Here is a 27,852-nt window from a genome sequence, read left to right as displayed (position 1 = left end):
AATCCCGGATTTTGGAGGCTAGTATCCTGTGCATATTGCTTATGGGGTTATGTACCCATAATAGACTCAAATTGCTTCAAAATGTCTATTCATGGGTCTTTTTTGACCTACATCTTCTTTCACTACTCAGCTATCCTTTTCCCCAAAAAAGAAATAACAATATAGGATGGAAAAAAGAAATGTGCTGCTAGATTCAAAGCAAATGTGGAACTGGGAGCTTGCGCTGAAGATCGGCTTCCATCATCCAACACATTACTGACTAGCTTGGTTCATTTGGATTGACAATCGCAATAATGCAAGTAAAAAAAAATCTAGCAGAGGATGGTTTCGATCCATCGACCTCTGGGTTATGGGCCCAGCACGCTACCGCTGCGCCACTCTGCTGAATGGCTATGATCATGGGACTCAAACCCACAATCCCGGTTCAAGAGGCCAGTGCGTAATGCCCATGGGGCTGTATACGTCTAATAGACTCAAATTGCTTCAAAATATGAAATCTAATTTTAAAGGAATGTGGAACTGGGATCTTGCTACGAAAGACTGTGCTCTAACACTGAGCTACATAACCATCTCTTGCCTGTCATGATTATTTTCCAAGCAAGACCTGGAGTCAACACTTTTCACTTTGTGCCATCAACAGAATATTGAATGGAGATGCAGGGGATTGAAACAAGGATTTCATACATGCCCTCGTTCTGAAAGAATGGCTCCGAAATTAAACATCACCAAACATGCTGGTTTATAGAATAGAACGCAATCTCAAAATCTGTGCTGCTAAACACACGTTGCTGACAGGACTCGAACCCAATGGATTTCAAGTCCATCGCCTTAACCTCTCGGCCACAACAACAATACACCTTTAAACTGTGTTTAAGAAAGTGGAAATTACCCACATTATTTTCTGAAACTAGCGCAATTACATTACCAGATTTAACTCTCCATGAATTCATGGAGACAGCATGTTTTACTAAGCATTCTAAGCTCAGGTTTGGCGAGACATACCTATACTGGAAGTTGGGAATGTCGCCCAGGCTGCCTGAATGGGCCACTTTGTCTCACCTTCCTGCAGGTAGTGTGGATGGATGAAATAATATTGTTTGAATTTTATAAGTGCTGCAAGGTTCAAAGGTAATGCGGGACTGGGAGCTTGCACTGAATCACCACATGTGCTGATTTGAAATATTTCAGTGAAGGTCTCTAAAATTCACTGCAGTGTAATCTGGCAATTGTCTAAGAGAAATGCTCCAAAAAGAAACACCAACCAACCTGCTAGTCTATAGATGCATAGAAAAGCTAAAGGTTGATTACAAATTTTCACATGCTGCGCCCAAATCGATACCATGTTTCTATGCCTCTCTTCACCTCCGTCCAGCTTGAATGTACTCGTAACCACAGCGAGTCTTGTACATAATGCAGCTACAAGTGTTCCAGCAGGACAGACTAGATATTCCCATACCGGGAGTTGAACCCGGGCCACCTGGATTCTTTAGCTAAACAGCCCTAAACAGAATCCCATTCATTTCCTATGGTAGTGTTAAACCACTACGGATGTAATATACTTTTGGCCAGCGGCGGCGCTGTGGCGAGAGCGCGCCATGTTTGAATGCAGAGTGACGTCATTCATTCAGTGCGACCTGGACAAGTTTAGCACTAGATCTGCTCCTGTTTTCACCTTCTTATGGACATTTTACTGCCCCAGAACACTCGTATTTTGTGGCATTTATAACGGGCATTTGAAGACGTTTTCAGGTAAAGTTCGTCTTGTGTTTTGCACTTTTGAAACTGTGTTTTTAGTCACATAAAGTCACTGCTACTTCCATGTCTCTGTTGAACAACTAAACGCGACTTTTCTGTCAGTTTTGTGTGATATTCAGCCCTGTGAAGTTAAACTTTATTACATTTAAAGGTTTGCAGTTGTGCAGTTTTATATAAGGTGCAATATTACGTGATCTGTGTGTTGTGTTGTCTCTTATTGTGCATAAAAGTAGTTGTAGCTTCAACAATTCATCACAAGTAAGAGAGACTTTGTCCCACAATGGGGAAATGCCTTCACTTCATGTTAATGTGGAGGACATTCCACAACTGTTACCTAGCAACAGACTATAAACAAGAGCCAAAATCCATATGAATGACTCAACAATTCCTCCTGTCCTCCTCTGCCCCATCCTCCTCTGTCCTGTCCTCTGCCCCGTCCTCCTCTGCCCCGTACTCCTCTGTCCTGTCCTCCTCTGCCCTGTCCTCCTCTGTCCTGTCCTCCTCTGCCCTGTCCTCCTCTGTCCTGTCCTCCTCTCTCCTGTCCTCCTCTGCCCTGTCCTCTTTTCCACCCACTCGTGTCCCCACCAGCTCTCCTCGTGAGCCCTTGGGTGAGTATAACTACATAAATCGTGTGTTCTTGGTTTGTGTGGAGTCACACAGAGTCACACCGTGTAGAGGAGCAGTCACTTCTGTTTCATTTCATGTCTTTTCCTTTAGTAGTGGCTGAAGAGGACGCGCTGGAGAGGACAATGCTCAGCATCTCCGTCCAAACAACACGTGGATGTGTGTAATGTGTCTGTAACGCTTAAGCTCCATTTTGGATTTATCATGTGTTAAAAAGGTTTGTCTTTTATTCCAGCCGTGTCCAGTCGCTGCTGAGCTCCATCATCCTCAGGTTTACAGAAGTTCACACACAGATGTCCTGCCATGAAAGACACTTTGGGACACGTTCTGTCCTGTGCATGAGTTCAGTTGTTCCTGACCCTGTTCAGGTCCTGCTCTGAATTCATGCATCTGTGATGAGAGTAAGTCATATTATCTGGTGTTCAATATGAATGAGTGAGAGCTTCTTCTGCTCATTCACACTAACATTGCTAAATAAAACAGCAATATAAACTTACTTATGATATAAACAACAGGTCAAATGTAAGTGTGTGTTGTTACTAACAGCTAAATATGACTCATTATTCTTCTTCTTCTCTTACAGCAACTGTTCTGGAGGAACCACAGGATGTAAGAGCTTTTACTTGTTGCTTATTCACTGTAAGATCAAAGTTGATCAAACGTATCATATATTTCTTTCCTCTCTTCAGCTGCTGCAGATGTGCTGCCCCTTAAGCCTCCAGTGCCACTTCCACAGGAGCTGAGGTTTGTTCTGCCCGAGTCTGGAAGTACTTCAGCTCCAGGTCTGACATTTTAATAGAATAATCTAAACAAACATAAACCTATATTGTGGTGTTTTGGTTGTTTCAGATGCAGCTCGTCCCACACATTCTGCATCTGATGCTCCTGGAGAAGAGACAACCCAAAGTGAGTGAGCTCCATGTGTGTCTGTGTCTGTCTCAGTCAAACCATCACAGAGTGAACAGATGAATGCTTCATGCTCCATGTGTGTCTGTGTCTGTCTCAGTCAAACCATCACAGAGTGAACAGATGAATACTTCATGCTGACTGTAGTTTCACAGCCAGTGCAGTGGTTCTAAATGTGTGTCATGTGTTGTATTTCATGTGCACACGTGTTGCTTATCACTAAAACATTCATCTGTTTTGTTCTGTAGTTCCTCCTCCAGTGAAGCTTCAGCCGCAGTCGTCACAACAGGCCGCCTCCCCCTCCACTGCCCCTGAGCCAATCAGCCAACAGCGCGCTACACCCGACCACAAAACTACATATTTGTCATTACATCATCATCACATCAAATTATTAAATGCATCATCTTCACTCAACATCAGCCCGAAAAAGCTGGAGCAAACACAGACACTCTGGCAACACCACAACTCTGCCTGTCGTCACCACGACAACTGTCGTCACCACGACCATCACCTCGTCTCCTACAGCTCTGACCATCACCGTCTCTTTCTTAGGACGCCCTGAGCAGCAGCCCTGAAGAAACACCACCTTTAAGGACATTGTGGACACAGAGTTCTTCCAGAGGGAGCTGGAGGCCACAAGACAGAGAGAGGAGGAAAGGAAGCAACAGAAGAGGAAGAGAGAGGAGTCACCTGCCCCAGGGAGAACGTGCAGGTTCTGCCCCAGGGAGAACGTGCAGGTTCTGCAAACTGGTGCTGAAGCAGGCCCTGCACAGTCCTCACATCCACACATACTTCCCTGGACTCTATATATCTGTATATTTAATGTAAATACTACTGTCAAGTAATGAATGCTGTCTGAAGTGTAAATAAATTAAACTTAATATTTCTGGTATTTTCCCTGTCAATAAATATTCTTAAAAGTACATGTTTTTTTGTGTTTTCTTTCCAATATAACAATACAACAATATTATTTAAATGATTGAGATATCATATCATTAACAATATGAGTCAATGTTTTATTTCTCTGCAGAACATAAACTGAACACAATAGTACAGTTCAGTGCTGCAGTGTTAGAGATGTGATAGTGTGACCTCTGACCCCTGCGGACTAAACACCTGGAGTTTTCTGACCCACTCCAAGTTTATTTATGCAGAAGGTGTGACGTGGGTAAATCTCTTAAGGTGAAGCAGAAATCACTATTTGTGATCAATTTGTGATTTTATTAAAATTGCAAATCAGTACCAGCAGCTGCATGTGAGTCCTTCTCATGATCTGACCTTTTAACAAGTGCAAACTGACACACCAACTCATAAACTTTATACATTTAATGTTTGAACTCATAAACTTTGTACATTTAAAGTTTTGATCCTTTGAAACGTTCCTTTTCTTCTGGGCACAGCAGGAATTGAACTCTGGTTTCTTGAGATGAATTTGTGAACGAACACGAATCTCTGCATTCTGATTGGTTGGCCTTCATCACAGTGGCACATGGCACACAGGCTCATTCTGATTGGCTGGCGCTCTATGCCCACTATCCACGGCTGGCCCCTGGATGAGAGTCAGGAATCCTAACCGCTAGACCATATGGGAAGGCTTTGAGAAGGTAAGAGTTGATTTCATGGTAAAGAAGATAAACCAATGGGTACGAGAAGTGAACCTGGTTTTGTCTGACCAAGAGTGTAGAGTGTTTAATCGAAAGAAAAGAAAAAAGGACACACAGAAATAGTTCATTTTCTCGCTACGTTATGCCACACGTTTCCCTCCCTTGCCTAATTTATTCGATAAAGTAGCCGAAATAGCTCAGTTGGGAGAGCGTTAGACTGAATATCTAAAGGTCCCTGGTTCAATCCCGGGTTTCGGCAGGTGTACCTGAATGTTAGTCTTTGCTCAAAAATACAATGAATAGGAATGCTGGGCCTATTGGATATTTTGCGAGATCAGGACATAAATGGCCTGGAAAGGATCTATAAAACATAAACAGCATGCTTTCATTGGAACATTGTTAGCATGAACATGTTTGGTAACATGTTTGGTTTCGCTGAATGTTGTACCCAAGACCTTCTGCGTGTAGGGCAGATGTGATGACCACCACACAATGAAACCATGAAGCAGAAGTTTGCCTACTTCAATGCTGCTCTCTTTGATATAGCCCAATGATCAAATGTCATACTTATTTTCAAAACAGGACATCCGGTAGAAAGGTGTGGTTCAACGGTATAGCCGTTAGCGCTCTGAATCCAGAGTTTTTCTTCATTTCTTATTGCAATTAGATGCACAAGTCTTTTATGGACATGCCTAGATTCTCGTCTCTGTGGCGCAATCGGCTAGCGCGTTCGGCTGTTAACCGAAAGGTTGGTAGTTCGAGCCCATCCAGGGACGACTGCTCACCTTGCCAGAGCAAGCAAGAAATACAATCCCAGAAGTAACCACTGTATGTAATTATGTAAGGAAACCAGGAAATCGTTATGGCGCTGCGGCTTCCTTGGTCAAAGGGCCTGTTTATTAAACAGGAAATGCCTACTTTTTGTCTATGAAAAATATTTACAAGGACAGAGAAGCACACAAGAAGAGCCCTCAAACCCATACCTTTCTCCCTCAAGTTTACTGCTGCTACACTTTGCATTAAGAGAGGGAAAAGTATTGCTGCACATCAAGATTATTTGCACTGTTTTCACTCCTTGTTTCTCATTTTTTTGGCAAGGGATGATTGATGTAAGACTTGTAGCTTTGGATGACCGTTATCCTTCCAAGGAGGAGTCTGCGGTTCCATGGTGTAATGGTTAGCACTCTGGACTTTGAATCCAGCGATCCGAGTTCAAATCTCAGTGGAACCTTGAGTGCCCAGAGAGCAGCGCTACTCTTTTGAAAAAGTGCAGAAACAAGAAGAATCTTTGGGTAAAATCTGTGATTACCCCCTGAAAGGAGCCAACCAAAGCATACAAACTAAACAAAGCTGTTAAAATCTGGAGCTGGTTTTCTTATGACCAAGCTTATGATTCAACGCCTGGATTACAAAAGGCGTAAACGTTTCACCGCATTGCAAAAGAAACTCAAATGAAAAGCATTGATGTGTTGAAGGAATCCTTTGACTTGGAGAGACAGGACTTTTATAGGACTTATTATAAGCAAGAAATGAAACAAAGAAACGACCACTATAATCCTCTGACAGTAATCTTTGTTGAAACCAATCAATCAGAACTTGCGAGGGGAATCATTTCTAAATGATCTCAATGCATTGGTAATCTGGACAACGTTCTGCTAAGTATATTCTAAACCAATGGGAACGAGAAGTTAACCTGGTTTTGTCTGACCAAGAGTGTGGAAATGTAGGAACAGCCCTGAGGAAGACCACAAAATCACATGCCTGAAGGGGAAAAATATGTTTTTTTCACCACACCATGTCAAAGTGCCCATTATTCACAAGGAAATGCTAACTGCTGGAGAACCCAGCAGGCAAACCACTATCAGGTGTGTTGGGGCTGTGCTGTTGCTAAAAAATAATGGACTGAAATTCACAGGGCACTGCAGACTGTTTTTGACTTTTCCATCCCACTCAAATTTAAAACTATGTACTTGGGCCTCAACACTCCTGCCATGGACACAATAAATGGATACCCTTGGAACATACTTTTGGCTGTAGAGAAAAAGGCCATCACAAAGAAATGCTCGACACCAACCACGCCAACGATCAAAGACTTGACTGACATAGTAACAGACATTAGACATTGGATGAATGGAAAACAGTGACATTCAGGCTTAACTTGGATAAGCACTAATTTGATTGACTTGGACCAAGTAGGACCCTTATTTTCATTTAAATGTGATTTTGTTTTTATTTTATTTTATGTTATGTTTTATGTAACTATTAAGTTCTTTTAATTACGATTTTTGCTCCCTGGTCGTGTCCTGTATTGTTTTATGTTTAATCAAAAGAAAAGAAAAAAGGACACACAGAACTAGTTCATTTTCTCGCTACGTTATTCCTGGTTCAATTCCGGGTTTCGGCATGTGTACCTGAATGTTAGTCTTTGCTCAAAAATACAATGAATAGGAATGCTGGGTCTATTGGATATTTTGCGAGATCAGGACATAAATGGCCTGGAAAGGATCTATAAAACATAAACAGCAAGCTTTCGTTGGAACATTGTTAGCATGAACATGTTTGGTAACATGTTTGGTTTCGCTGAATGTTGTACCCAAGACCTTCTGCGTGTAGGGCAGATGTGATGACCACCACACAATGAAACCATGAAGCAGAAGTTTGCCTACTTCAATGCTGCTCTCTTTGATATAGCCCAATGATCAAATGTCATACTTATTTTCAAAACAGGACATCCTGTAGAAAGGTGTGGTTCAACGGTATAGCCGTTAGCGCTCTGAATCCAGAGTTTTTCTTCATTTCTTATTGCAATTAGAGGCACAAGTCTTTTATGGATATGCCTAGATTCTCGTCTCTGTGGCGCAATCGGCTAGCGCGTTCGGCTGTTAACCGAAAGGTTGGTGGTTAGAGCCCACCCAGGGACGACTGCTCACCTTGCCAGAGCAAGCAAGAAATACAATCCCAGAAGTAACCACTGTATGTAATTATGTAAGGAAACCAGGAAATCGTTATGGCGCTGGGGCTTCCTTGGTCAAAGGGCCTGTTTAGTAAACAGGAAATGCCTACTCTTTTGTCTATGAAAAAATATTTACAAGGACAGAAAAGCCCACAAGAAGAGCCCTCAAACCCATACCTTTCTCCCTCAAGTTTACTGCTGCTACACTTTGCATTAAGAGAGGGAAAAGTATTGCTGCACATCAAGATTATTTGCACTGTTTGCACTCCTTGTTTCTCATTTTTTAGGCAAGGGATGATTGATGTAAAGACTCCAAGGAGGAGTCTGCGGTTCCATGGTGTAATGGTTAGCACTCTGGACTCTGAATCCAGCGATCCGAGTTCAAATCTCAGTGGAACCTTGAGTGCCCCGAGAGCAGCGTTATTCTTTTGAAAAAGTGCAGAAACCAGAAGAATCTTTGGGTAAAATCTGTGCTTACCCCCTGAAAGGAGCCAACCAAAGCATACAAACTAAACAAAGCTGTTAAAATCTGGAGCTGGTTTTCTTATGACCAAGCTTATGATTCAACGCCTGGATTACAAAAGGCGTAAACGTTTCACCGCATTGCAAAAGAAACTCAAATGAAAAGCATTGATGTGTTGAAGGAATCCTTTGACTTGGAGAGACAGGACTTTTATAGGACTTATTATAAGCAAGAAATGAAACAAAGAAATGACCACTATAATCCTCTGACAGTAATCTTTGTTGAAAGCAATCAATCAGAACTTGCGAGGGGAATCATTTCTAAATGATCTCAATGCATTGGTAATCTGGACAACGTTCTGCTAAGTATATTCTAAACCAATGGGAACGAGAAGTTAACCTGGTTTTGTCTGACCAAGAGTGTGGAAATGTAGGAACAGCCCTGAGGAAAACCACAAAATCACATGCCTGAAGGGGAAAAATATGTTTTTTCACCACACCATGTCAAAGTGCCCATTATTCACAAGGAAATGCTAACTGCTGGAGAACCCAGCAGGCAAACCACTATCAGGTGTTTTGGGGCTGTGCTATTGCTCAAAAATAATGGACTGAAATTCACAGGGCACTGCAGACTGTTTTTGACTTTTCCATCCCACTCAAATTTAAAACTATGTACTTGGGCCTCAACACTCCTGCCATGGACACAATAAATGGATACCCTTGGAACATACTTTTGGCTGTAGAGAAAAAGGCCATCACAAAGAAATGCTCGACACCAACCACGCCAACGATCAAAGACTTGACTGACATAGTAACAGACATTAGACATTGGATGAATGGAAAACAGTGACATTCAGGCTTAACTTGGATAAGCACTAATTTGATTGACTTGGACCAAGTAGGACCCTTATTTTCATTTAAATGTGATTTTGTTTTTATTTTATTTTATGTTATGTTATGTTTTATGTAACTATTAAGTTCTTTTAATTACGATTTTTGCTTCCTGGTCGTGTCCTGTATTGTTTTATGTTTAATCAAAAGAAAAGAAAGAAGGACACACAGAACTAGTTCATTTTCTCGCTACGTTATTCCTGGTTCAATCCCGGGTTTCGGCATGTGTACCTGAATGTTAGTCTTTGCTCAAAAATACAATGAATAGGAATGCTGGGTCTATTGGATATTTTGCGAGATCAGGACATAAATGGCCTGGAAAGGATCTATAAAACATAAACAGCATGCTTTCGTTGGAACATTGTTAGCATGAACATGTTTGGTAACATGTTTGGTTTCGCTGAATGTTGTACCCAAGACCTTCTGCGTGTAGGGCAGATGTGATGACCACCACACAATGAAACCATGAAGCAGAAGTTTGCCTACTTCAATGCTGCTCTCTTTGATATAGCCCAATGATAAAATGTCATACTTATTTTCAAAACAGGAAATCCTGTAGAAAGGTGTGGTTCAACGGTATAGCGGTTAGCGCTCTGAATCCAGAGTTTTTCTTCATTTCTTATTGCAATTAGAGGGACACCAACCAACCTGCTAGTCTATAGATGCATAGAAAAGCTGAAGGTTGATTACAAACTTCCGCATGCTGCGCCCAAATTGATGCCAAGTTTCTATGCCTCTCTTCACCTCCGTCCAGCTTGAATGTACTCGTAACCACGGTGAGTCTTGTACATAATGTGGCTACAAGTATTCCAGAAGGACAGACCAGATATTCCCATACCTGGAGTTGAACCCGGGCCACCTGAATGAGAGCCAGGAATCCTAACCGCTAGACCATATGGGAAGGATTTGAGAAGGTAAGAGCTAATTTAATGGTAAAAAAGACAAGATAAGATGAGATGAGATAAGATAATAAGATAAATACATAAATACCATTGCATGTGATCACAACAGTAATTGCACATGAATATGTGTCATGAGGGCACATAGATTGCACATGAATTTCACAGTAATTGCACATGAATTGCACATGGATTCCAACAGCAATTGCACATATGACGGAATTGCACATCAGTATTAGGTTAGGTCAGTATTGCGAGTGTTCAGGACTAACAGTGTTTGTTATAAAGTCTGACAGCAGCAGGAAGGAAAGACCTACGAAACCTTTCCCTCACACAGCGAGGGTGGATTAGTCTCTCACTGAAGCTGCTCTCCAGAGCGGACATAGTGTCCTGCAGGGGATGACACTCATGGTCCAGCATAGATGTGAATCTAGCCAGGACCCTCATGTCCCCCACCTCCTGCACCGAGTCCAGAGCACAGCCCAGGACGGAGCTGGACTTCTCGATGACTTTGTCCAGCCTCTTCCTCTCCCTCTCTGTGATGCTGCTGCTCCAGCAGGCCACACCGTACAGGAGGGCTGATGCCACCACAGAGTCGTAGAAGGTCTTCAGGAGTGGCCCTGTCACTCCAAAAGACCTGAGTCTCCTCAGGAGGTAGAGCCGACTCTGTCTCTTCCTGTACAGTGCGTCTGTGTTATGAGTCCAGTCCAGTTTGTGGTTCAGATCAACACCCAGGTACTTGTATGAGTCCATTCTCTCAATGTCCCGTCCCTGGATGTTCACTGGTAAGGGGGCAGTGGGGTGGCGTCTGCGGAAATCCACCACCATTTCCTATGGTCTTCCCCGCTTTGATGAGGTGGTTCCGCTGACACCAGTCCACAAAGTCCTGCGCCAGTCCTCTGTACTCTGCGTCATCTTCGTCCGTGATGAGTCCGATGATGGCAGAGTCATCAGAGAACTTCTGCAGGACACAGCTGTCCGTGTCATGTCTGAAGTCTGCAGTGTAAAGGGTGAAGAGAAAGGGCGCGAGGACAGTGCCCTGGGGCGCCCCCACACTGCAGGTCCGAGTGTCAGACACACAATCCCGTGCTCTCACAAACTGTAAATCCTCTGGGACCGCATGAGGCTCGCTATTTCCGTCATTTTATTTTGAAGGGACCTCACGTTACCCATGACTACGGCGGGAACCGACTTCCTGTTTGTCCCTCTCTTCTCTCTGAGTTTACGTCCAGCCTGTCTGCTTCGTTGCGTTTTCCTTAGGATGTCCGCCGGGATAACGTGACGATCTCCGGGTAAGACGACTGTTCTCCGCAGTTTCATTAGTTCCTCCTTTGTGTAAACGCAGTACGGCGCCGGCCGGGGGGCGGGGCCGGAGCCGGGGGACTCAGAGCCAAGACACATCGCCACGACACGACGAAAACACTCAATCCAGCCGAATAAAGTCAAAACAAGTTATTTTAAAGCGATTCCAGTGCGTGTCCCGATCGTTCATGAAGTTCCTCTTTCATATAAACGTGTATATAAGCGTGTACCGACAACACGCCGTACTTTGGCGGCGGCCGGAGGGCGCGGGGGGGCTAGCTCGGAGCTAGCTCACATCACAACAACACGACGAAAAACGCTCAAATCCAGCCGAAAAAAGTCAAAAACAGTTGAATTAAAAACGATTCCAGCGCGTGTCCCTATCGTACAGTAAAATAGAAAAAATGTACTAACTATATTTACAAAATATAGGAGATGAAGCACAATAAGTGTGAGAAAAAAGAGAGAGCGTTTACACCGGGCTGCTAGCTGTACCAGCGCCTTATGGCGTATAAAGAAGGCCTCATTGATGCTTGAGAGTTAAGGAACAGTTCTGTATGTAATAGATATAAGCCCATTCCACGTGCAACAAGTCTAGTGATTAGTATTTTCCTTGTGGCTCAGCCTATTAGACCATGGACCTGAAATCCACAATCCCGGATTTTGGAGGCTAGTATCCTGTGCATATTGCTTATGGGGTTATGTACCCATAATAGACTCAAATTGCTTCAAAATGTCTAATCATGGGTCTTTTTTGACCTACATCTTCTTTCACTACTCAGCTATCCTTTTCCCCAAAAAAGAAATAACAATGTAGGATGGATAAAAGAAATGTGCTGCTAGATTCAAAGCAAATGTGGAACTGGGAGCTTGCGCTGAAGATCGGCTTCCATCATCCAACACATTACTGACTAGCTTGGTTAATTTGGATTGACAATGGCAATAATGCAAGAAAAAACATTCTAGCAGAGGATGGTTTCGATCCATCGACCTCTGGGTTATGGGCCCAGCACGCTTCCGCTGCGCCACTCTGCTGAATGGTTATGATCATGGGACTCAAACCCACAATCCCTGGTTCAAGAGGCCAGTGCGTAATGCCCATGGGGCTGTATACGTCTAATAGACTCAAATCGCTTCAAAATATGAAATCTAATTTTAAAGGAATGTGGAACTGGGATCTTGCTACGAAAGACGGTGCTCTAACACTGAGCTACATAACCATCTCTTGTCTGTCATGATTATTGTCCAAGCGAGACCTGGAGTCAACACTTTTCACTTTGTGCCATCAACATATTGAATGGAGATGCAGGGGATTGAAACAAGGATTTCATAAATGCCCTCGTTCTGAAAGAAAGGCTCCGAAATTAAACATCAGCAAACATGCTGGTTTATAGAATAGAACCTCAAAATCTGTTCTGCTAAACACACGTTGCTGACAGGACTCGAACCTGCGCGGGGAAACCCCAATGGATTTCAAGTCCATCACCTTAACCTCTCGGCCACAACAACAATATACATCAAAACTGTGTTTAAGAAAGTGGAAATTATCCACATTATTTTCTGAAACTAGCGCAATTACATTACCAGATTTAACTCTCCATGAATTCATGGAGACAGCATGTTTTACTAAACATTCTAAGCTCAGGTTTGGCGAGACATACCCATACTGGAAGTTGGGAATGTTGCCCAGGCTGCCTCGGCGAGAACTAGAAATTCTAACCCCTAGACCATATGAGAAATATAAAGATCAAGTGTAACAGATTGAATTGTAACATAAGCCTCATTGATGTTTGAGAGGTTAAAGAACAGTGCATAGTTGGGTCACCAGCTTTTAAGCAAGCATTTTTAATATCTAAATGTGCTTGGTTCTGCATGTCATGGAGAGAAGCACATAGCTCGGGATTTGTATCTTTCTTTTGGTTCAGCCAAATAGAGCCAGGTCTTGATTTTTAATACAGTTTTTTTTTAATGGGGTAGGAAGCACTATCAAGCAGCTCTGAGTTTGTGTTGTCCCGCCCCAGAAAATCTGGCTGAGTGCTCTAAGGAGCTAGATTTAAGTTCCAGTCCCTGTGAAGGGATGCTTTCAAGTACAACCGCTGCTACGTTGCATGGAACAGCTAAAGGTTGATTACTGCATATTGCACGCTGCATCCTAAATGGATGGGATTTTTCAATGTCTCTCTTAACAACCCACAGCGTGTCTTATTCATACTGTGGATTCAAGTCTTCCAAAAGGCTGACCACAATGTTCCCATGCCAGGAGTTGAACCCAGGCCACCTGAATGGGCCACTTTGTCTCACCTTCCTGCAGGTAGTGTGGATGGATGAAATAATATTGTTTGAATTTTATAAGTGCTACAAGGTTCAAAGGTAATGCGGGACTGGGAGCTTGCACTGAATCACCACATGTGCTGATTTGAAATATTTCAGTGAAGGTCTCTAAAATTCACTGCAGTGTAATCTGGCCATTAGCAAAGACTACAGTGTCACCTGGAGATGCTGGGGATTGAACCCAAGACATCGTACATGCTAAGCATTCGCTCTACCACTGAGCTACACCCCCTTCCTTATCAATGCCTTAAAATGATAGAATGGACAAAAACAGAACAGATAGAATAGAATCAACAGAAACAGTGACCAGATAGGCAATTCAATTCTTCATTTTTTTTTGTTTATTCCAATTTGACTGGTTGTGACACAAAGGTTTGTCCCATTGTTACTTTACTTACATGTGCGTCACTTTTTGTGTGTTACAGTAACTTTTTTGGCCTGATCACCCAGTCCACAAGTGTTCCTGTACCTATATATTTACAAATCAAGCACTGTTAAGCAGGTGGCATCCTTTGCTGGTCAGGGGGAAGAGAAAGGTATGTTTCCAGCAGGGTTCTAAGAAATATGAAGCAATGCCAATGGATTTTTTGCCCATCAGCTTGACCACCTGGCCACCACAATACTGCATCTTTGGAAAATTACGGTGAAAGCTTGAGACCAATAAAAAAATCAAGATATGCTTGTCCAGTCAAAAGTTGCTGGAAAACATGACTGATCCCAAATGAAGCAAAGTATGCGCTCTACCGCTGACCCACTTTGTCTAGAAATGCTCCAAAAAGAAACACCAACCAACCTGCTAGTCTATAGATGCATAGAAAAGCTGAAGGTTGATTACAAACTTCCGCATGCTGCGCCCAAATTGATGCCAAGTTTCTATGCCTCTCTTCACCTCCGTCCAGCTTGAAAGTACTCGTAACCACGGTGAGTCTTGTACATAATGTGGCTACAAGTATTCCGGAAGGACAGACCAGATATTCCAATACCGGGAGTTGAACCCGGGCGACCTGAATGAGAGCCAGGAATCCTAACCGCTAGACCATATGGGAAGGATTTGAGAAGGTAAGAGCTAATTTAATGGTAAAAAAGATAAGATAAGATAAGATGAGATGAGATGAGATGAGATGAGATAAGATAATAAGATAAATACATAAATACCATTGCATGTGATCACAACAGTAATTGCACATGAATATGTGTCATGACGGCACATAGATTGCACATGAATTTCACAGTAATTGCACATGAATTGCACATGGATTCCAACAGCAATTGCACATATGACGGAATTGCACATCAGTATTAGGTTAGGTCAGTATTGCGAGTGTTCAGGACTAACAGTGTTTGTTATAAAGTCTGACAGCAGCAGTAAGGAAAGGCCTACGAAACCTTTCCCTCACACAGCAAGGGTGGATTAGTCTCTCACTGAAGCTGCTCTCCAGAGCGGACATAGTGTCCTGCAGGGGATGACACTCATGGTCCAGCATAGATGTGAATCTAGCCAGGACCCTCATGTCCCCCACCTCCTGCACCGAGTCCAGAGCACAGCCCAGGACGGAGCTGGACTTCTCGATGACTTTGTCCAGCCTCTTCCTCTCCCTCTCTGTGATGCTGCTGCTCCAGCAGGCCACACCGTACAGGAGGGCTGATGCCACCACAGAGTCGTAGAAGGTCTTCAGGAGTGGCCCTGTCACTCCAAAAGACCTGAGTCTCCTCAGGAGGTAGAGCCGACTCTGTCTCTTCCTGTACAGTGCGTCTGTGTTATGAGTCCAGTCCAGTTTGTGGTTCAGATCAACACCCAGGTACTTGTATGAGTCCATTCTCTCAATGTCCCGTCCCTGGATGTTCACTGGTAAGGGGGCAGTGGGGTGGCGTCTGCGGAAATCCACCACCATTTCCTTGGTCTTCCCCGCGTTGATGAGGTGGTTCCGCTGACACCAGTCCACAAAGTCCTGCGCCAGTCCTCTGTACTCCGCGTCATCTTCGTCCGTGATGAGTCCGATGATGGCAGAGTCATCAGAGAACTTCTGCAGGACACAGCTGTCCGTGTCATGTCTGAAGTCTGCAGTGTAAAGGGTGAAGAGAAAGGGCGCGAGGACAGTGCCCTGGGGCGCCCCCACACTGCAGGTCCGAGTGTCAGACACACAATCCCGTGCTCTCACAAACTGTAAATCCTCTGGGACCGCATGAGGCTCGCTATTTCCGTCATTTTATTTTGAAGGGACCTCACGTTACCCATGACTACGGCGGGAACCGACTTCCTGTTTGTCCCTCTCTTCTCTCTGAGTTTACGTCCAGCCTGTCTGCTTCGTTGCGTTTTCCTTAGGATGTCCGCCGGGATAACGTGACGATCTCCGGGTAAGACGACTGTTCTCCGCAGTTTCATTAGTTCCTCCTTTGTGTAAACGCGGTACGGCGCCGGCCGGGGGGCGGGGCCGGAGCCGGGGGACTCAGAGCCAAGACACATCGCCACGACACGACGAAAACACTCAATCCAGCCGAATAAAGTCAAAACAAGTTATTTTAAAGCGATTCCAGTGCGTGTCCCGATCGTTCATGAAGTTCCTCTTTCATATAAACGTGTATATAAGCGTGTACCGACAACACGCCGTACTTTGGCGGCGGCCGGAGGGCGCGGGGGGGCTAGCTCGGATGAAAAACGCTCAAATCCAGCCGAAAAAAGTCAAAAACAGTTGAATTAAAAACGATTCCAGCGCGTGTCCCTATCGTACAGTAAAATAGAAAAAATGTACTAACTATATTTACAAAATATAGGAGATGAAGCACAATAAGTGTGAGAAAAAAGAGAGAGCGTTTACACCGGGCTGCTAGCTGCACCAGCGCCTTATGACGTATAAAGAAGGCCTCATTGATGCTTGAGAGTTAAGGAACAGTTCTGTATGTAATAGATATAAGCCCATTCCACGTGCAACAAGTCTAGTGATTAGTATTTTCCTTGTGGCTCAGCCTATTAGACCATGGACCTGAAATCCACAATCCCGGATTTTGGAGGCTAGTATCCTGTGCATATTGCTTATGGGGTTATGTACCCATAATAGACTCAAATTGCTTCAAAATGTCTAATCATGGGTCTTTTTTGACCTACATCTTCTTTCACTACTCAGCTATCCTTTTCCCCAAAAAAGAAATAACAATGTAGGATGGATAAAAGAAATGTGCTGCTAGATTCAAAGCAAATGTGGAACTGGGAGCTTGCGCTGAAGATCGGCTTCCATCATCCAACACATTACTGACTAGCTTGGTTAATTTGGATTGACAATGGCAATAATGCAAGTAAAAACATTCTAGCAGAGGATGGTATCGATCCATCGACCTCTGGGTTATGGGCCCAGCACGCTTCCGCTGCGCCACTCTGCTGAATGGTTATGATCATGGGACTCAAACCCACAGTCCCTGGTTCAAGAGGCCAGTGCGTAATGCCCATGTGGCTGTATACGTCTAATAGACTCAAATTGCTTCAAAATATGAAATCTAATTTTAAAGGAATGTGGAACTGGGATCTTGCTACGAAAGACTGTGCTCTAACACTGAGCTACATAACCATCTCTTGTCTGTCATGATTATTGTCCAAGCGAGACCTGGAGTCAACACTTTTCACTTTGTGCCATCAACATATTGAATGGAGATGCAGGGGATTGAAACAAGGATTTCATACATGCCCTCGTTCTGAAGTGAGGCTCCGAAATTAAACATCAGCAAACATGCTGGTTTATAGAATAGAACGAAACCTCAAAATCTGTGCTGCTAAACACACGTTGCTGACAGGACTCGAACCTGCGCGGGGAAACCCCAATGGATTTCAAGTCCATCGCCTTAACCTCTCGGCCACAACAACAATACACATTTGAACTGTGTTTAAGAAAGCGGAAATTATCCACATTATTTTCTGAAACTAGCGCAATTACATTACCAGATTTAACTCTCCATGAATTCATGGAGACAGCATGTTTTACTAAACATTCTAAGCTCAGGTTTGGCGAGACATACCCATACTGGAAGTTGGGAATGTCGCCCAGGCTGCCTCGGCGAGAACTAGAAATTCTAATCCCTAGACCATATGAGAAATATAAAGATCAAGTGTAACAGATTGAATTGTAACATAAGCCTCATTGATGTTTGAGAGGTTAAAGAACAGTGCATAGTTGGGTCACCAGCTTTTAAGCAAGCATTTTTAATATCTAAATGTGCTTGGTTCTGCATGTCATGGAGAGAAGCACATAGCTCGGGATTTGTATCTTTCTTTTGGTTCAGCCAAATAGAGCCAGGTCTTGGTTTTTAATACAGTTTTTTTTAATGGGGTAGGAAGCACTATCAAGCAGCTCTGAGTTTGTGTTGTCCCGCTCCAGAAAATCTGGCTGAGTGCTCTAAGGAGCTAGATTTAAGTTCCAGTCCCTGTGAAGGGATGCTTTCAAGTACAACCGCTGCTACGTTGCATGGAACAGCTAAAGGTTGATTACTGCATATTGCACGCTGCATCCTAAATGGATGGGATTTTTCAATGTCTCTCTTAACAACCCACAGCGTGTCTTATTCATACTGTGGATTCAAGTCTTCCAAAAGGCTGACCACGATGTTCCCATGCCAGGAGTTGAACCCAGGCCACCTGAATGGGCCACTTTGTCTCACCTTCCTGCAGGTAGTGTGGATGGATGAAATAATATTGTTTGAATTTTATAAGTGCTACAAGGTTCAAAGGTAATGCGGGACTGGGAGCTTGCACTGAATCACCACATGTGCTGATTTGAAATATTTAAGTGAAGGTCTCTAAAATTCACTGCAGTGTAATCTGGCCATTAGCAAAGACTACAGTGTCACCTGGAGATGCTGGGGATTGAACCCAAGACCTCATACATGCTAAGCATGCGCTCTACCACTGAGCTACATCCCCTTCCTTATCAATGCCTTAAAATGATAGACGGATAGATGGACAAAAACAGAACAGAGAATAGAATCAACAGAAACAGTGACCAGATAGGCAATTCAATTCTTCATTTTTTTTTGTTTATTCCAATTTGACTGGTTGTGACACAAAGGTTTGTCCCATTGTTACTTTACTTACATGTGCGTCACTTTTTGTGTGTTACAGTAACTTTTTTGGCCTGATCACCCAGTCCACAAGTGTTCCTGTACCTATATATTTACAAATCAAGCACTGTTAAGCAGGTGGCATCCTTTGCTGGTCAGGGGGAAGAGAAAGGTATGTTTCCAGCAGGGTTCTAAGAAATATGAAGCAATGCCAATGGATTTTTTGCCCATCAGCTTGACCACCTGGCCACCACAATACTGCATCTTTGGAAAATTACGGTGAAAGCTTGAGACCAATAAAAAAATCAAGATATGCTTGTCCAGTCAAAAATTGCTGGAAAACATGACTGATCCCAAATGAAGCAAAGTATGCGCTCTACCGCTGACCCACTTTGTCTAGAAATGCTCCAAAAAGAAACACCAACCAACCTGCTAGTCTATAGATGCATAGAAAAGCTGAAGGTTGATTACAAACTTCCGCATGCTGCGCCCAAATTGATGCCAAGTTTCTATGCCTCTCTTCACCTCCGTCCAGCTTGAAAGTACTCGTAACCACGGTGAGTCTTGTACATAATGTGGCTACAAGTATTCCAGAAGGACAGACCAGATATTCCCATACCGGGAGTTGAACCCGGGCCACCTGAATGAGAGCCAGGAATCCTAACCGCTAGACCATATGGGAAGGATTTGAGAAGGTAAGAGCTAATTTAATGGTAAAAAAGATAAGATAAGATAAGATAAGATGAGATGAGATGAGATGAGATGAGATAAGATAATAAGATAAATACATAAATACCATTGCATGTGATCACAACAGTAATTGCACATGAATATGTGTCATGACGGCACATAGATTGCACATGAATTTCACAGTAATTGCACATGAATTGCACATGGATTCCAACAGCAATTGCACATATGACGGAATTGCACATCAGTATTAGGTTAGGTCAGTATTGCGAGTGTTCAGGACTAACAGTGTTTGTTATAAAGTCTGACAGAAGCAGGAAGGAAAGACCTACGAAACCTTTCCCTCACACAGCGAGGGTGGATTAGTCTCTCACTGAAGCTGCTCTCCAGAGCGGACATAGTGTCCTGCAGGGGATGACACTCATGGTCCAGCATAGATGTGAATCTAGCCAGGACCCTCATGTCCCCCACCTCCTGCACCGAGTCCAGAGCACAGCCCAGGACGGAGCTGGACTTCTTGATGACTTTGTCCAGCCTCTTCCTCTCCCTCTCTGTGATGCTGCTGCTCCAGCAGGCCACACCGTACAGGAGGGCTGATGCCACCACAGAGTCGTAGAAGGTCTTCAGGAGTGGCCCTGTCACTCCAAAAGACCTGAGTCTCCTCAGGAGGTAGAGCCGACTCTGTCTCTTCCTGTACAGTGCGTCTGTGTTATGAGTCCAGTCCAGTTTGTGGTTCAGATCAACACCCAGGTACTTGTATGAGTCCATTCTCTCAATGTCCCGTCCCTGGATGTTTACTGTTTATTTTTTATTTTATTTTTTTTTTTTATCTTTTATTATCAAAAACATCAAAACAAGTATTTACATATATTTACATGAATGTACAGACAGACATGACACACAAGGGCAGGGGAATGGGATACACAAGGGCAGGGGGAGACGAGACAAAAAATTACAGAAAATCAAACACACAATCATTCTCCAAACATTCTTCAGTGATGGGGGGTGATGCCGTGGTTGGGGTTGATGCCGTGGTTGGGGGGGTTATGCCGGGGTCAGAAGATGATGTCCAGGTTTCCGGAGGGTGTGAGGTGGATCAGGGTGTTGTGGGGGACGAGGTGGGTGATGAACCGGTGCTCTGCTGCCATGTGGAGGTGTCGGAGGTGTGCGGCCAAGAGTCCTTTGAAGATGGGCCAGGGTTCTGCTGTTTTATTGTCACGGAGATGGATGTTCCTGTTGAGATATAATGTGTACCGGGCTATGGAGAGGGTTAGTCGGGCGAGATGGGTGTTGGCTACAGAGCGACTCTGTCCGGGACCAAAGAGGAGGAGCCAGGGCTCCTGGTCGTCCCCTCCTAGGGCCGCCAGCAGTGGGAGCCTCCAGGACAGCCTCCGAGCGAGGAGGTCCTGCAGTCGGGACCAGAACGGGCGGACGGCCGGGCAGGTGTACAGCATGTGCTCCAGGGTCTCGGGGGGTCCGTGGCACACGGGGCAGTCCGCAGCGTAGCTGTCGGGAAGAAATGCGTGCAGTGCTGCGGATGTAAAGACGATCCTGTGTCTAAATCTGAAGTCAAAATGACCTACGTTATGTGGGGTGTACCAATTATAGATGTTGGCCCAGATGGTTGCAATGGTGCGTGCGGGGAATGTTAATGACCATTTGTGTTCCGAGGCGGGACGCCTGAGCACTCCCGGCAACAACAACTGATACAGGATGCGGGTGGGTAGGTCTGTGAAAATCCTAAACCTCCCCGTGCTAACAAATACATTAAAATTCAACTTACCTGTCGTGCTCCCCATTTGGCCCAAAGTGCTTCCCCAATGCCTGACCAGATTCCTGTTAAAAATACTTACCATACCACTAATATACTTTTTCCTAAACACTTTACCTGCTAACCTAAAACACTTCCCTATATAATCTACACTAAAATTACCTTTCACGTCAAATACCTTACCTACATATTCCAGCCCAGCCTCCTCCATCGCCCCACTGATCATGCACTCACGCTTCCCGGGGGGAGCGGAGAGCAAGTCAGGGTTATGACGGAGGGGCATGTGCGCGAGACCCTCACCGCTGTCTGGAACCGCCACAGTCAGGGGCCTGAAAGTCCTCCACGCCTCCAAGAGTTCCCTCTCGAAGGGGGGGAGGCCTTCCAGGACCGAAACAGGGGGCAACAAACACAAATTATAAACACCAAACTTACCTAGACTATTAACAAACTCACCTATATAATCCTTCCATGGAGCATCTACCTCAACGTCTAGAAATTTCCGAATTGTTTTCAGCCGGAAGGCCTTCTTCCTTAACTCTAAATCTGCTAACTTTAAACCTCCCTGATCGTACTCACCTATCATAACCTTATGTGCAATAAAGCCCCTCTCACGATTCCACAAAAAGTGGTTTATCACTAACCTTAATTTGTTAGCATAGACCCCCGGCAGGCCGTACACGGAGAGTGCATGGTTCAACATGGACATGCACAAAGAATTTACAACTAAGACTTTACCTTTTAATGTCAGATTACGACGTCTCCAAAAATTCAAGCGCGCTGTAATTTTCTCGCACAAAGGCGACCAAAGTGCAGTATGACACGCCTCCTCGTCTCTGCCCAGGGGGACGCCGAGGACCTTGTAGGAGTCCCCGGCCTCCCGGAGCTGGACAGGGAGAGGAACAGGCGTGACGCTGCCGCAAAATTTAACCGTGGTTTTATCGAAATTTATTTTGGCCCCTGAAGCGAGGCCATAAACATTGAGCACGTGGAGAGAGGCGTTCAGGCTCTCCACGTCTCGGAGGATCAGATTCGTGTCATCTGCGTACTGAAAAATTTTGACTTCCCTACCCGCAGGCGTGGTCAGTCCCCTCACCGCCGCGTCCGCCCGCAACATGGCCGCCAAAGGCTCAGCGGCGATGCTGTAGAGGAGCGACGAGAGGGGACAGCCCTGCCTGACTGATCTTTTTAAGGGGAAAGAGTCAGTTAGAAACCCGTTGACTTTGACCTTACTGACCGCAAAGGAATAGATGAGCTGTAGCCAATTAACAAACCGTTCGCCGAAACCTAACTTACCTAATACAGTCCAGAGGAACGAATGCTCAACTCTGTCGAACGCCTTGTTAAAGTCTACACTAACGTGAATACCACCGGTCGCGTGCATCTGCCGAAGGAGATATCTCAGAGACAAAACTATGTCTGAGATGTCCCTCCCGGGGACGCTGTAGGCCTGCGAGGGGTGTATGATGGATCCAATCACACGCTTTAACCTACCTGCTAATACCTTTGCTAAAATTTTATAGACTACGTTCAAAAGGCTAATGGGCCTGTAGTTGGCGAGGCTGCTCCTGTCGCCCTTCTTAAAAAGCAGAGTGACGACACTCATCGCAAAACCATCGCCAACTCTACACTCACTCTCAAAATCCTGATATAATAGGAGTAGGATCGGAGCTAACCTGGAAGCGAAACGCTTGAAAAACTCACAGGTTAGTCCGTCCTCTCCGGGGCTTTTTCCTGTATTTAAACTCTTGACTGCAGCCTCTATCTCCATGAGAGACAGAGGCGCGTCGCACAGCTCCCTATCCTCCCTGCTCAGTTTGCGCTCCAGAGCACCTACAGCCTGGTCTAAAGCCTGCTCTGCCACTCCGTCTGAACTAAAAAGCCTACTATAGAAATCCTGCGCTGTCTCTAAAACCTCACTTACCTCGGAAACAATCTTACCTGTCTTCTCTATCAACTTATCTATGTGCATCTTTCCCTGTGTAGCCTTCTCACAGCCGAAGAAGAACGCTGTCGAGCGTTCTCCTTCGACTGTGTGTCTGGCTTTTGCCCTCAAAATTGCACCCTGACACCTACTTACCTCCAGCTGCTCCAGCTCAGCGCGCACCACCAGGTACTCTGGATCCACAGGGCCAGTGGTGGAAGCTGCGCCCTGGTCCAGGACCTGCAGGCGCTGGCGGAGAGCGGTCTCCCTCCTGGTCGACAGCCACGCCTTGTGTTTGCTGTAATTGACACAGAGCTTTTTAATGCGTGTTTTTGCCGTCGGCCACCAATCGACCACGCTGTCGATCAGCTCCAGCTCCATGTCAAATACATCAAACAAAAAGTCCATTTTCCTACAAAAAGTTTCATCACCGAGGATGGAGCTGTTTAGGACCCACAGTCCTCCATTCCTCGGTGATGAAACTAACCCAAAATAAATATCTAAAGTGGAGTGATCACTCAAGCCTGACCACTTGTAGGAAGCACCACTGACTCTCTGTGCCAGGTCTGAGGAGGCAAAACAGAGGTCAATGCGGGACTGCTTCAGGACGCCCTGCCACCTGGAGAAATCCTTCAGGAAGGGGTGGACGAACCGCCACACCTCCGTCAGGTTCCTGCTGGCGGCTTCTTCCAACAGGGCTGTCCTGGCAGTGCTGTTTTTAAAAGAGTTGTTAATGCCGATGTCTGTCTTGCAAAGTGTTGTATTAAAGTCACCGATTATGATTGTATTGTCGTTTGCAAAGCGAAATATTTTTTTGAAGAATTGCCTCCTCAGACCATCATCGTTCGGGGCGTAGATATTAATTAGTCTGAACTTCACTGTGTCCGTGAAGTCCAGGACCAGGAAGGAGCCCTCTGGGTCGGCGTGTACCAGGGTGGGTTGGCCTAAGACACCAGGCCTCACCACCGTGGCCACATCGCGCGAGCACGCCGTGCCCAGGGCCCAAAATACAGAGCCTACTCCCACGTTCCGCACTCGTTGCGCGTGGCTGACATCCCAATGCGTTTCTTGGATGCAGAGCACGTCCCACTTGGAAAAGTGTAACGCGCTCTGCATCCGCACTGGGCTCCGCAGGCCGCCTGCGTTCCAAGAGGACAAGGAGAACGCCATTAAGAGGAGACTTTGGAGGATACAACCCATCTTTTATTTCGACTTCTTTTTGGCGCCCGTCGCATCTGACTCCCACACTCTTTTTCTGACTTCACGGGTGGAGAAATCCATGAAGTCATCATTAAAAACAGTCTCGAGCTCACCTCGTGGGGCAGAGCTGCGTGTGGAGGATGGTGGGTTGATGGAGCTTTCTGCTGGCGCTTTTGATGTGGCTGGAATGGAGGAGGCGGAGGAGGTGGAGCCGCTCTGAGCAGCAGCGCCCTCTCCATCTCCTGCCACCTGCTTCCTGCGTCTTGTCCCTTTCTTTTCCTTCTTCTCCACCTGTCCCCTCTTACCACCGTCCGACTGGAGCTTGGGATCATCACCCAGCCCTGTGGTGATGTCCCCCCCTTTGGAGGTAAGATGCGGGGCCTGTCCCGCACCCATCCTCCTCCCGGGTTCAGCCTCTGCCTCCACGGGCTTAGGAGTTGGACCCTCACGAGTCCCTTCCCTCTGGTCAGGAGGAGCAGTTTGTCCTGCTCCCACCTTCCCAGACGCCAGCGCTGAGCCGAGCACCATCTCCAGTGCGACGGGCGCCTCCTCGTCTGAGGAGTCAGAGGAGCAAGAGGAGCCGAACACCTCTGGCTCCCCTGACTCCTCCACAGCCTCCTCCTCCAAAACCTCCTCTACTTCGGAGAGAGCAGTTGCGGGCACGTTCTGGGCCACGTCACTGCTCTCTCCTCCAATGGCGTCCTCCCTGTCCTCCCCTCTGTCCTCCCCTCTGTCCTCCTCTCTGTCACCCGCACCACACGGACATAAGTGGCGGAACATGCGGCACTCTCTGCACTTCGGGGCCCACTGCGCGACACACTCGCGCGCGTAATGCCCCTGGCTCCCGCAGTTGCGGCACAGAAAGTCAGGGCACTCCCTCAGAATATGGCCAGGCTGGAGACACCCCCTACACACCCGCACCTGCCTGTCGTGTATTACCCTGAAGTACTCGGGGCCCCCCGCGGTGTCAAACCTGACAGAATACGGTAAGGACTGCACCGTGTCCGTGAACCTTACCCGTACAAACCTGGTGCCGTCCGCCATGTTCGTCCCCGGCCACATTCTCCTCCTCACCTCGGAGACCGCAGAGACCCCCCAGGCGTAGAGCTTGGCCAGGATCTCCTCGTCCTCGATATAAGCCGGCAGCCCCATGAAGGACATGACCAGCTCATCAACCGAGATGTCACGGGCGTGAACCCTGACTCCTCCAATGCAGTACCCATCCAGGAGCCGCTCCTTCGCTTTGGTGGTACTGACGGTTACTTCATATTTGTCCTTTGAGATGAGTCTGCACGCTACTATGGAGCCGCACACCTCCTGAGTTGATTTCAAAAAAGCTAGTGGCGTGATTTGTGCTCCCTCCGTTAGTTCCAATACCACAGTGAGTTCTTTCATAAATTTCATCCTTCTTTCTTTGTTCTTTCTATTATTTACAGATTCTTTCAAACTTTGTCTTGCCTTTGTCGTGTCCATTCCAGTGTCCGATGCCGTGTTGTCCGTCCTTTGAGCCATGCTCACAAAAAAACAAAAAATCCACCTCCCAGTAAGTTTACTGGGAGGGGAACAAACAAAAAAACTGAAAAAAGTAAATGAAAATGATCAAAATTACGATTAAAAACTCCAAAAAACTCCCAAACCTCCAGCTCCAGACCATGCAGCACACCACAAATTGCACGCACCTCAAAAAGGCGAAATCTACGAGGTAACATTGGTCACTGAATATCTAGCTGAAACAGGTGGAGTAGCATTTAAGAGGCGCTGTGGCTGTCTAGTAAACAGGACATCCTGGGTTCAAATCCCAGCAGTGCCTTCATGATAGCCTTTCAAGCAAATCAGTTGTTTACATGTACAGAAAAACTTATCACCCGAAAGAGCTCTTTTACATTTTGCAATTAGAGATTGAAAAGTATCCCTGAATAAACAGAGTAAATGCACTCTTTTCACTCCTTGTTTCTCAGTTTGATGGTAAGGATTGATTGATGTAGACTGTTTTCGGATGACTGTTTTGCTTTTGTGAAAAAGGGGAATCAGACAAAAGTTGCAAAGGCATTCAAAGGCTGTGAGTTCGAGACCCACCAGAGTCACTGTTGTAACCCCTGTTATCTACATTGGTAAATAGGAAAGCCTGCTTGTGTTATTAACTGATGAAAGGAACTGCTAAACTTGGTTCAATTACCACAGAATCCCAGTGTGCTATAGGCTGGCCACTGCTTGGTAGGAGTTTCCCGTACGTGAGTGACTGTTCCTTCCTTCCTTCACGCCCCGCTCAACCTCGTCTTCTTCTAAAGAGCTTGGCGCTGTCATCAGAAGCTTTGGTCTTACTCAGCACCTGAGTGGCCCCACAGAGGGCAAATGGCACACTCTGGACCTGCTAATGACAAAGCGGGTTAATATTTCAAATTACAGTGTGGTAAATGTTACTTTGTCTGATGGTTTCTGTATTTCTCCAGGTGCAATGAGTTTGCAGTGTTCTTTGCAAGACTCATTTCAGAACATTAATAATACCATTATTTGCAGATAACAAGCACGCAGCCAACTAGACAACTGGAGTTAACCCATTTTGCATTTGTGGCTGACAAAACTTTCCAAGAGATCACCACAAGTCTGAGTTCCACTACATGCTGCCTTTATGCATTGCCTACTAGATTTTTAAAGTCTATGGTGAGCAGTCTGTTGGCTCCAATCAATGAAAAAGTCAACATGTTGCTTGGATCTGGAATTTTCCCAAGAGCCTTAAAACTGCAGTCATTAAGCCTCTCTTAAAGAAGAGCAGTCTTGATGCCACAGTGCTAAATAAATACCGGCCCATCTCAAACCTACTACTACTCAGTTGTCCATTCAAGCATGCAAATTATTTACAACGACAGAAAATGCGCTGCTGTTACAAATTGGAATAAGAGATGGAAAAGTATCCCTGCACACACAGATTAACTGCACTCTTTTCACTTTTTGATTCTCAGTTTGTTGGCAAGGAATGACTGATGTAGACCCATTTTGGATGAATACCGTGTTTTGCGTTTGTGGAAATGAGCATCATGGAAGGATGTATGGGCTCTGTGGCGCAATGGATAGCGCATTGGACTTCTAGGCATAATTTGCAAGGGGATTCAAAGGTCGCTAATGGTGAGAGTACATGGTTGTTTTTTACAATGGAAAGTCTGCTCGCTTTACTATCTGATGAAAGGCACTGCTGAACGAGGTTAAATTGCCAAGTGTGCTTGAAAAAGTAAGCAAATACATCGGCATTATGTCAAATAACATTATCTTGCATTTTTTCCTCAACATCCAGATCAACTGCAGTATATTGAGTGCGCAATAAATTGGCGAGAGTCGATTGATTGAGAGACTTCCAGTTTTTTTATAGCTACATTGGTACAGGGGATTTAGCTCAAAGGTAGAACGATTGATGCCCTCGCTCTCCATTAAACACAGTTGATTGGACAGGGGCTGAACTTTCGAAAGTTGCTGGCTCGCTTTTTTCAAGATTGTTTGCACTGTTT

The 27,852-nt window shown here is 45.3% G+C and overlaps 10 non-coding genes across 10 annotated transcripts; 3 read left to right on the top strand and 7 right to left on the bottom strand.

The window, feature by feature from the left end:
- Window positions 1–312: 312 nt before the first annotated feature.
- On the bottom strand, window positions 313–384 carry trnam-cau (transfer RNA methionine (anticodon CAU)). The gene has a single exon. It is a non-coding gene; the product is annotated as a tRNA-Met (tRNA).
- Window positions 385–5,075: 4,691 nt separating this feature from the next.
- On the top strand, window positions 5,076–5,148 carry trnaf-gaa (transfer RNA phenylalanine (anticodon GAA)). Its single transcript has one exon. It is a non-coding gene; the product is annotated as a tRNA-Phe (tRNA).
- A 900-nt stretch (window positions 5,149–6,048) lies between these two features.
- Window positions 6,049–6,120, top strand: trnaq-uug (transfer RNA glutamine (anticodon UUG)). The gene has a single exon. It is a non-coding gene; the product is annotated as a tRNA-Gln (tRNA).
- Window positions 6,121–8,170: 2,050 nt separating this feature from the next.
- trnaq-cug (transfer RNA glutamine (anticodon CUG)) lies at window positions 8,171–8,242 on the top strand. The gene has a single exon. It is a non-coding gene; the product is annotated as a tRNA-Gln (tRNA).
- Window positions 8,243–10,024: 1,782 nt separating this feature from the next.
- On the bottom strand, window positions 10,025–10,096 carry trnae-cuc (transfer RNA glutamic acid (anticodon CUC)). The gene has a single exon. It is a non-coding gene; the product is annotated as a tRNA-Glu (tRNA).
- Window positions 10,097–12,823: 2,727 nt separating this feature from the next.
- trnas-uga (transfer RNA serine (anticodon UGA)) lies at window positions 12,824–12,905 on the bottom strand. The gene has a single exon. It is a non-coding gene; the product is annotated as a tRNA-Ser (tRNA).
- Window positions 12,906–13,887: 982 nt separating this feature from the next.
- On the bottom strand, window positions 13,888–13,959 carry trnaa-agc (transfer RNA alanine (anticodon AGC)). Its single transcript has one exon. It is a non-coding gene; the product is annotated as a tRNA-Ala (tRNA).
- A 3,539-nt stretch (window positions 13,960–17,498) lies between these two features.
- On the bottom strand, window positions 17,499–17,580 carry trnas-uga (transfer RNA serine (anticodon UGA)). The gene has a single exon. It is a non-coding gene; the product is annotated as a tRNA-Ser (tRNA).
- Window positions 17,581–18,561: 981 nt separating this feature from the next.
- Window positions 18,562–18,633, bottom strand: trnaa-agc (transfer RNA alanine (anticodon AGC)). The gene has a single exon. It is a non-coding gene; the product is annotated as a tRNA-Ala (tRNA).
- A 747-nt stretch (window positions 18,634–19,380) lies between these two features.
- trnae-cuc (transfer RNA glutamic acid (anticodon CUC)) lies at window positions 19,381–19,452 on the bottom strand. The gene has a single exon. It is a non-coding gene; the product is annotated as a tRNA-Glu (tRNA).
- Window positions 19,453–27,852: the final 8,400 nt, after the last annotated feature.

The sequence above is a fragment of the Eucyclogobius newberryi genome, unplaced genomic scaffold (assembly GCF_026437365.1).
Source record: "Eucyclogobius newberryi isolate DKJ021-1_F unplaced genomic scaffold, fEucNew1.0.hap1 SCAF_83, whole genome shotgun sequence".
Classification (NCBI taxonomy): Eukaryota; Metazoa; Chordata; class Actinopteri; order Gobiiformes; family Gobiidae; genus Eucyclogobius; species Eucyclogobius newberryi.
The sequence above is the reverse complement of the archived record's forward strand: the minus strand, read 5'-3'. Positions and strand labels throughout refer to the sequence as shown.